Source organism: Pan paniscus, chromosome 3, assembly GCF_029289425.2.
Source record: "Pan paniscus chromosome 3, NHGRI_mPanPan1-v2.0_pri, whole genome shotgun sequence".
Taxonomy (NCBI): Eukaryota; Metazoa; Chordata; class Mammalia; order Primates; family Hominidae; genus Pan; species Pan paniscus.
The window spans coordinates 75,863,430-75,874,186 of record NC_073252.2 but is presented as its reverse complement, the minus strand read 5'-3'; the positions used below and the strand labels follow the sequence as shown (position 1 = coordinate 75,874,186).

Genomic DNA, 10,757 nt, shown 5'->3' with positions numbered 1-10,757 from the left:
GTTGTTTTGAAGGCTGTATGGAAATGATGCACATGAAACAGTGGCTGGTCTGGGACATAGCCAACCAAGGGCTGCTCCATGACATTTTCATTGTTTAAAATATATACAAAATAATAAATGAAGCATTTTTATACAGAAATGTTGCTTTTCCCCCCTGAAGACGTAAACTATCTACCTAGGTGGATGCTTTCTTTCAGCTGTTAAAGACATGTTGAGTGTTCCCTGCCAGGAATCGGATACCACTTTGAGTACATTTGGGCTGAAACACAAAAATATCTACAGTATTATTCTAACTGTTTCTGTGACAGTTTAAATGGCAATTGCTTTCTAGACAATTGCATTTTTCATTCAAATACTACCACAGGAAGGCTTGCATAGATTTCAATTAGGATGATAGACCCCAAAAAGGCTTTATAGGTGGCCTACTGTTAGTTCCTGGGCTCCCAGCAGGAAAGTGCCAACATAAAACCTGATATTAGGAATAGTAACAGCAATTACTAATATTTTCTAGTGCCCTGCTTCATGGCAGGCGCCAGTCTCAATAGCTTATATACATATCTCTAATCTCTATGCATATCTCTAATCTTATCAGCTCCAGGAGGCAGATGCTATTAGCCACATTTGACAGATGAGGAAATGGGCCCAGAGCTGTTAAGTGATGCTAAGTGTCTGAACCAGGGCTCCAGGCCAGGCCCATCTGGCTCCCTCCAGTTCACAGGGTATCCAACTAGCTCTTGGTCCTTGTCCCTATAACTTCTGAGACCAAAAGCAATGCATTTCAGAATGTTACCATTTGCCAGAAAGTTCTTGATATCGACTATAACGTTCATCTGCTGCAATTTATGCCTCTCTCAGGCCTCTCTCCTGCATACTGGACACTCCTCTTCCCCACTCCCACCCTTACTCTCCCACTCCCATTGGCGATCTCATAGGGTCTTCACCTTAATCCCATGGTTGTCAACCTGGGGAGTTTGGCCCCACCAAGGACATTCAGCCATATCTGGAGATATGTTTGAAGCCACCTGTGGGTGGTGGGGAGGTGTGCTACAGGCATCTAGTGGGTAGAGGCCAGGGAAGCTGCTGCACATCCTGCAGTGCACAGGACAGTCTCCGAAAGAATTATCTGGCCCAAAATGTCAATAGAGCTTAGACTGAGAAACCCTGAAAACAGAACTCTTGATTTCTGTGCCCCAAATCCATTCTTACTCAAGTCTTTGTTTTCTCAGTACAAGTCACCATGACTCAAAGTTTCTCAGGCCTCAAATCAAAGAGTTTGCCTAATTTGTCCCTTTCACTCATCCTTTTTTTTCACATTTAATCTCTAACTGTCACAGTAAAGAAAAAGAGTTTGGCCAGGTGCAGTGACTCACACCTGTAATCCCAGCACTTTGGGGAGGCTGAGGCGGGCAGATCACCTGAGGTCAGGAGTTCGAGACCAGCCTGGCCAACATGGTGAAACCTGTCTCTACTAAAAATACAAAAATTAGCTGGGCATGGTGGTGCACGCCTATAATCCCAGATACTTTGGAGGCTGAGGCAGGAGAATTGCATGCCATTGCACTCCAGTCTGGGTGACAGAGTGAGCATCTGTCTCCAAAAAAAAAAAAAAAAAAAGAAAAAGAGTTTAATTCAATGATGTTTGACTCATGTTCCCCTTCTCCAACATGGCGGTTCAGCTAACTCATTACAGTATCTACTTATTCATCCAATCAACAAATGTTTATTGAGAGACCTCTAAATGCTCAACGTCCATATCAGCTTCACTGGAACCTTGTAAAGCCTCCTAACTTTTTCAGTTTTCATGAAAATACAGTTAAGCACCAATGGGTAGTTTATTTGATCGTGTTCAAAAGATTTTGCTAAAACACTAAAATAGGCTGGGTGTGGTGGCTCACACCTGTAATCCCAGCACTTTGGGAGGCCAAGATGGGTGGGTTACTTGAGGTCAGGAGTTCGTGACCAGCCTGGCCAACATGGTGAAACCCTGTCTCTACTGAAAATACAAATATTAGCCAGGCATGGTGGTGCATGCCTGTAATCCCAGCTACTTGGGAGGCTGAAGAAGGAAAATCGCTTGAACCTGGGAGATGGAGGTCGCAGTGAGTCAAGATAGTGCCAGTGCACTCCAGCCTGGGCGACAAAGTGAGACTCTGTCTCAAAAAGAAAACACACACACTAAAATAAAGAAAAGTTTAGGCTGGGCGTGATGGCTCACGCCTGTAATCCCAGCACTTAGGGAGGCCGAGGCAGGTGGATCACAAGGTCAAGAGATAGAGACAATCCTGGCCAACATGGTGAAACCCTGTCTCTACTAAAAATACAAAAATTAGCTGGGTGTGATGGTACACGCCTATAGTCCCAGCTACTCAGGAGGCTGAGGCAGGAGAATGGCTTGAACCCGGGAGGCAGAGGTTGCAGTGAGCTGAGATTGGCCACTGCACCCCAGCCTGGCAACAGAGTGAGACTCTGTCTCAAAAAAAAAAAAAGTTTAAAGTTAAAACTAATTTTTAATGGTAAAGTAAAAAGAAAGCCAGCCAACGGAAACACAAGACAGGGGTCAATTCATAAACATTCCTTATGAACTCCGTGTCTACCCGTGCCGGGGGAATATTGGAGCCTGCTTGGATCCTTAGGGTCTGTACATACCAGAATGTGTAGAGAGGAAAAGAGAGATAATTTAAACAAACTCCCAGAAATTAAGTCCAGTTGAGCACAGGCTGCCCACTGACCTCTCAGAAAGCCTTCGCCTCTCCCAAAGGCGCCACTGTTGTTCAAATCTACAGAGAATCCACTATGGGACCACAAAGCGCACAGCACTAAGGCAAGCCAAGTGCTTCAGAGACACAGCTGTTGTTCCCACCCCTCTTCCATTAGGCTTAGCTGCTCCAGAGAAATCCAGAGAAGCTTTTCAGCTGCCCCACAAGGAGACACAAACAGGCTGGAAGCTTTTAGACAGGACATCCTAGGAAATGATTAAAGGTGAAATTCTGCCTTCCTGGCCCAGACTAATCATTCCAATGGCACCAGGATAGCCAAGGAGAGTACTCCTACATCCATGTCAGCCAGGAAGGTGGCAAGGAAGTCAGGTATAAAGCTGTGCTCCAGGAACCCTTAGGACTCTGCCTCCAGGGACTGAGATGGGTTCAGGACAGGCCTGAACATTTTTCTTCAGCTCTGCAGCTGTGGCATCATGGGTTAGAGTCCTGGGTTAAGTCACTCTGGGCAAGTCACACAACCTGCAGAGCCTCATATTTCTCTTTGGTAAAATAAAGATGGTAATACCTACTTCCTAGAGTTCATGTGGAGAATTAAATATGCCATTATATGCAAAAGACTTACAATCGTACTTTACATAAAAGTTAGCTATGTGTATGTTAGCTATAATTTTACCATTATTAAAATATTTAGTGCAGTGCCTGGCACATCACAGGCACTTGACAAATAGGAACTAGTGTGACTTAGGGTTAGGTTAGACCTGAAATCTTAGGCGATCTTGAGATGCTGAGATTCATCCAAAGTCTGCATATAACCTTCAGAAAGAAAGAGACAGAGGAAAAAACAAAAGTTCATGTTTTCAAAATAAGCAAAAAACAAATATTTATTAGACACCTGCTATTTGCCAGGCATTTTGCAAGGCACTGGAAATGCAATGGTGAGTTAGAGAAAGTTCCCTCCTGATGCTAGGCCATTTTAGGAAAATTTGACTGTTTTGAACTTTCTTTTTTTTTTCCTTTTGGTTTAGCATTTCTTTTTTTTTTTTTTTAATTACTATACTTGTAAGATATTTATCCTAAGGAGACAAACTATTACAAGAAATCTTTTTTCAAATTTTTATTTCCATAGGTTTTTGGGGAACAGGTGGTATCTGGTTACAGAGATAAGTTTTTTTGTGGTGATTAGTGAGATTTTGGTGCACCCATCACCCGAGCAGTGTACACTGCACCTAATTTGTAGTCTTTTATCTCTCACCCTTTTTTTTTTTTTTTCAAACTTTTGCAAAAGGTGTCCTAGTTCTTGGCAATGTTTCCCCTGGGCTCTGGTTACATCATTAACAGTTGAATCACAACTATACCCAGACAGTCACCTGGGAGAGAACTGGGAACTTCATCTGGTTTGGCGACCACTCCCTCCTCCGGCGGCAGGTATCTAGCCGCAGGATAACTGATATCGTAAAGGTGGGTTTTGATAAAGGTGGGAGTGTGCACTAGACTTGCAGAGGATCACACTTGGATTTCAACAGGATGGGGTAGAAAGATAAGAGCAATGAATTGTACTCCTTGTTTTTTTAAAAATGAACCAAAGATAGAGAGAGACACATGACAGTGTCAAAAAAAAAAAACTCTCCTTTTTTATTCTAAAATCCTGTTTTCTTATTAAGTCAATTGCAGAGGTCCCTCTGTGACACTCCAGAATATAACCCCTCCCTGCCTGGAGGCCTTGCTCAGGATAACTTTTCCCGTCTGCATGTGGCTCAGAGGTGGTTGGAGCCAGGCTGAATGGAGGGCAGGCAGGCAGCTCTGCTGGTTCTTTTCCACTTGAAAGGGGGCTTGGGGATTAAGACAGCCATCATCCCTTGCCACCTCCACTGAGCCAGTCTGTTGCGGGTGGAGACTGAACTTGGACTGGCTGAGGACCTGGGTCTCCCTACACTGGCCAAACCCCACAGGCCTCTCACAGCCTGCAGCCATCCCAGCCTGTCTCTGAGCACTCTCGTTCCCTCCACCTTGCCCCACACCTCCATCTTTCAGTGTCTTTGTCCTGCCATGCACCGTTCCCTCTGCTAGGAATGTCCTTCTCATCCTTTAACCCGTAATATCTGCGTATCCTTCCAGACAAAACTGCAGCCTTATCTTCTCCCAGCCATCTCTCCGAATGCCCCAGGGCAGAAGTAGCACACTTTTGTACTTCCCTCTCAGAGGGCTCAGGACACAGTCCAGTATTAAGTAATGCACACATTGCTTCTCCCAGTAAAGTTTGAGCTCCTGGAGGGCTGGAGACATGTTTGATTTATCTTTGTCATTTCTAGGACATGAGAGGCTCTCAATAAATGTGGAATGAATTGATAACTGACTAAATAAATGACACCAGTCTGAAATTCTAAAGTTACTTAGAGATCATTTTTCCCAACCTGGTTCTCCCCTTCACTTGCTGTGTGGCCTTTGGCAAGTTACTTAACCTCTCTGTGCCTCCATTTCTTCATCTGTAAAATGCAGCTAATAGTAGAAGGATATATCTACTTTATACGGTGGCATGAGCATCATCTGTTAGTGTAGGTAAAGTACTTAGATAAGTTCCTGGCAAATAATAAGCACTCGGTAAATGTCAGAGTTTATTACCCAGTGTGCACATGCCCAGAGATGCATCTGACTCACCCCACCTCTGTCCCCACCCACACTGCTGTGAGGGTTGGCGGCTGATGGCTCTACCTGCACCCTTTCTTTGGAGAATTACTCCCAGCCAAAGGGAGCAGCCTCACCTAAAGGGTTATTCTGTGCAGCTCATGGTCAATGCCTGATGACCTATGGTACAAAAGGTTGCCCCCCTGCATCAACTTGATGACCTGGGGTACAAAAGGCTGGCCCTCTGTATGGACTTGATGTCCTGGAGTACAAAAGCCTGCCCCCTGCCTTAAAGTAGCACCAACTTCTTAGGGCGAGCTGTGCTCCCAAGGTCCTCTTTGCAGCAGGCTGAAGCTAGTCTCCAACCCAGCATCCCTTCACCCTTCCCTGTCCTGCTGCCTCACTTCCTAACCCCTGAGGGCACTTCACTCAATCGCTTGAACAGGAATACCTGTCTCAGGCTCTGACTGTAGGTAGCTTGGTTGAGACAACCACTGTCACCGTCACTATCATCAGACAGGAGGAAATGAGACCCAGAGCTGTTAACTGGTTTCTCCAAGACCCAAGGTTAGGAACACGAGTTGGAGGTAGTCAGGCACTGACTAGAAGTTCATTTGTTATTTTAGAGTAGTGCTGGTTTTTATGAGTCTCCAATGAGCCTTTTCTAAGAAACACCGACTGAATAAATTAACCAACAATCAGCTTGAAAAACACAAACTAAGTTACCTTAGGTAGGTACAGAAGGTCACGACAAAAAGGAATCAATGGGAAAGGAAAACATGACAATTACATGCCTTCGTGGGTGGTGAGGACAGCGAGGACAGCCTTTGCTGAGTCCTGATCCCCTGAGATGAGACCAAGGTCCAGGCCAAGCGGGGGACCCCTCAGGCCTGCGGCATAGGTAAGGGGTGGCAAAACGGATCACAACCATATCCCTGCTTGCCTTGGCCTTACCATGATCCCACCTATCTAGACACACCACCCCTCTCAGAACTCACATCCCATGTGCCTCCACTGAGTACTCTTCAGCAATTCCCCACCACCCCCAGGACCCCCAGCTCGAAGCCATCTCCATTTGATAATCCCATGAAGGTCATCAAATGCCATCCTTGCTTAGGTCAGCCCATTACACTGGACTATGAGGGCTTTGAGGACAGGAGCTGGGACTTGGATCTTTGCCTTACCCCAGAGGGGAGGGAAATGAAGGGAAAGAGAATCTGACACACACTTGTGTTTGGTAGTTGTGAGGTAGGAATCAAGACCATGCTTCTCCTTGAGAGTGACAGCTGGGAGAAGTCCATCATCTTCAGGTTCTCCCAGCCACTGAAACTGATGAAGCCAGATTCTAATCCAAGTCAGTCCAAGCTGAAACAGACCAGCAAAAGGAAAATCAACTTCAGCAAGGCACTTAAAGACATTTGCTGTAATTAGATGGACATTTTGATGGGAAAAGATGCTGATGGGAATGCTTTGCAGGGCTTAATGCAGGAGTTCTTGTTCTTTCTCAGTGTAAAAGTGTTTTTTTCCTCCCCTGGTTACAACACTAGCATATACTTGTGAAAAATCTGAATAACACAGAAGTGTATAAAACAGAAGATATTAGTGCCTGATATTCTCTCTCATCCTCTGCAATACCTACTGTTAAGAGTTTAAATATACTGGCTGGGCGTGGTGGCTTACCCTTGTAATCCCAGCACTTTGGGAGGTTCTTTATTTGTTAAGGACTTCAAATCCTTTGTTGTGTACAGTGCAAATATTTTTCTCCAACTTGAATATCTTTCAGTCTTCTTTATGGTATCCTCTCTTGAACAGAAGTTTAAAAAATTTTTTTCAGAGTGGTAACATTTATTAGGAAGGAGAGATTTTAGTGAGATCCCCATGTGACACACAGAAGAAACAGAAGGTAACTGTCATTTCTAAACAGGAAGGAGAGGAGGGTCTGGACTCCCAGGGGACAGGTAGTTCAGCTGGACAATGGGGGAGTATGAGATTAGGGTGGATGAAGCCACTGTTCACCACCCCTCCACTGAAGTTCAGTGGCTAAAATATTGTGACACCAGCCAGCCAGTGGAAAGCTGTCCTGCTCTCCGGCAAACACGGGATGTTGTTGGCGGCAGGAAGGAAGAATGTCACGCTATATCTTGCTGCTCCTCCGGGCTACTTTGCCGTTACTAACAGGGCTGAAGGGCCAGGTGGGCCTGCAGGTGTGTGGTTGGCCTGGCTTCGAGGGGTTCTGGTACTGGGGGGTGGGACGGACTATGAGGGGGATGTGGGCCACTACCAGGACCCTGGTGGGTTACTAGATCCATTCCCATTCTGGCTTTCAGCGGCTGGAGAAGCAGCAGGGGGACGAGTGGTAGGCTGGGAAGCTGTAGGGTTGCTGTTGTTCTGCAGGGTTGCTGTCGTTCTGCACCACCTTGTTGGGCGCCTGCTGGTTGCTATACTCTGAGTTTGGCTCATTGAAGTTAGGAAATCAGAATAAACCATACAGAATTCTCCAGTCTTCTGTAGATCACCCCCATGGCCAGTATACTGTGTCAGACAACCTTTGAAAACTGAAGCGTACCCTTTGTTGAGCCAGACAACGTCCCCAGGCTGGATCAGATTGCCGATGTCATCACAGACGGAGATATTGAGGCTGCCCATTTTGTCCACCACTTTGCAGGTCCGAACCTTGTGCCCCTCCTTTGTCTTGGCCTGTCTCCAGCACAATAACGATAAGCTTGAGACTCCTGAGCCTGGGCTTGATATCCTTCACAAAGGTCTCCGTCAACATGCAGCCAGAGCCAACCAAAGCATTTTTTTGTTTGTTAGCTTGTTTCTTTTTTTTTTTTTTTTTTTTTTTTGAGATGGTGTCCTCTCTGTTGCCCAGGCTGGAGTGCAGTGGCACAATCTCGGCTCACTGCAACCTCCGCCTCCCGAGTTCAAGTGATTCTCCTGCCTCAGCCTCCCAAGTAGCTGGGATTACAAGCGTGCACCACCACACTCCACTAATTTTTGTATTTTTAGTAGAGACGGGGTTTCACCATGATGGCCAGGCTGGTCTTGAACTCCTGACCTCAAGTGATCTGCTTGCCTCGGCCTCCCAAAGTGTAATCCCAAAGTGCTTAGATTAGAGGTGTGAGCCACCACTCCCGGCCTTAAATTTTTATAATGTCAAATTTATCTAGCTTTTATGCGTTTGGGTTTTCATGTATGCTGGAAAGACTTCTTGTTCATAAATTAACAAGATCAAGAGTTTTGGAATGGAAATTGATTCTAGCATGTGTGGACCATTATGCTGAATTTTGGTGGACACATAAATACCTTTATCAGGCAAGCTATTTTTAAACTCTGTAATTATAGGCCAAATAATGAAAAAAAAGTATTATAGAACTAAGAGCTACATTTAATTAAAAGTGAATATCTTTTTAGGCTGAGGCGGGAGGTTGGATCACTTGAGCCCAGGAGATTGAGGCCAGCCTGGGCAACAGAGCAAGACCTGGTCTCTATAAAAAATTTTAAAATTAGCCAGGTGTGGTGTCACAGGCCTATAGTCCCAGCTACTTAGTAAGCTGAGGCAGGAGGATTGCTTGCTTCCAGGAGTTCAAACTTGTAGTGAACTATGATTGCATCATTGCACTCCAGCCTGTGTGACAGAGCAAGATCCTGTTTCAATAAATAAATAAAGGGGGGATTACATAATAGTACAAGTAACAAAAATTTCCCCCATAATTGCATTCCTCTGAATAACCACAGTTTATATTTTACTATTTTTCTTTCCAGTCTTTTTTCTAGTCTTGTGTACTTACATATATTTTTTAAACAAAATTGGGTTCATATTCATCTGGAATGGTCTTTTTTCACTGAATATCAGATTGTGAATTTGTGGGAGGACTGAGTAACTATTGTATACTCCATTACACAGTCTATGATTGAAATCTAGCAGTATTTGTTAACTAGAGAAAGTCTTTTAAGATGATAAGATATATAGCAAACAACCTTCTTTCTTCTTTCTAAAATGGCTCCATCCTTTGATCTTTTATCATCCACACTTATTTTGTTTTAGCCGCTTCTGTACATAACTGTTGAGCTGTGTTATCTTGGAAAGGTTTCATGTCTACCCACTCCCTTTTCACATTTTTACCATGCCTTTCTTGAAAATCACATTTTAGTGACGCTTCTTAGTGATTTTTTTCTTCTCTCGTTTTTCTTCTTCTCTCTCTCTCTCTTTTTTTTTTTTTTTTTTTGAGACAAGGTCTTGCTCTGTCACCCAGGCTTGAGTGCAGTGGCACAACCAGAGCTCACTGAAGCCTCAGACTCTTGGGCTCAAGTTATCCTCTTCCCTCAGCCTCCCAAGTAGCTGGGACTACAGGCATACATCAACAATGCCTGGCTAATTTTTCTATTTTTTTGTAGAGACAGGGTATCACTATGTTGGCCAGGCTGGTCTCAAACTCCTGGCCTCAAGCGATCCTCCTGCTTTGGCCTCCCAAAGTACTGGGATTACAGGCATGAGACACCACGCCTGGCCCTGAGTGCCTTTGCAATGGGACACGGAGACAGCTTTTGCTTTGTGCGGCTTCAAGTTTTGTATAAATCTCAAACTATTCTATGTTCCGTGGATGTGGCTTTCCATCTCATCTCATTTCAGAGATACTCTTCCTTCCACTGGATCGCTAACTTCTCCTGAGTGCCTCCTGATATGCTGGTCACACCACTGTCATCCTCCATTTCCTGACAAATCCAACAACTGCTGAGCCAGAACAGCCACGTGAGCTGAATTGTGCCTGGTGGTCACAGTAGAACCACAGATAATGCAGCTAGATGGCGCTCACATCCACACATTTCTGAGGAATTAGGCGGCAATGTTCAAGATGTTTTACATTAGTTCCCAACCTTGAGTTTACAGTCTTGGGAGAGGAGGACCAGTATACTTAGGCACATGAAATATCTGCAAAGTAATGCTAATATATGCATTTTCCAAATGAAACTAACATAAAATGAGTACAGCATGTTGGTTGCTCCTCTAAGCCCTAAACTGTCCTCCCAGCACCCCTACGACACAGGTACAGTACAATTACATCTTTCCTTTAAGAGGAGGCACTAATAGATTTAGTAGTTTTCCCAAGGCCACAGGGGCAGAGGCATAAGTCAACCCAGGTAGCTCGCTCCAAAGCCACACTTAATCACAATGAACTGGCTCAAGAAAAAGGAGAATAGAATGACATCAAACCAACAGTGGTGACCTGCGGGGAGTCAGGCGTGCTGGGAGACTACACTATTTACTTTCCACACAAAGCTCTGTATTGTTGAAAATTCTGTCCCCAGGCATAAACTATCATGCTTTTAAATTCAATACTTTTTATAAGAATAATATAAGAGCATAAAATACTACTCAACTGTGGTCAAAGGCTAATTCAGGAATTGTGGGTTTTG

At 44.6% G+C, this 10,757-nt stretch overlaps 1 pseudogene; it reads right to left on the bottom strand.

Annotated features, from left to right (window-relative positions):
- Positions 1-7,322: 7,322 nt before the first annotated feature.
- LOC129397604 (SOSS complex subunit B1-like) lies at positions 7,323-10,517 on the bottom strand (annotated as a pseudogene).
- Between the last annotated feature and the right edge of the window lie 240 nt (positions 10,518-10,757).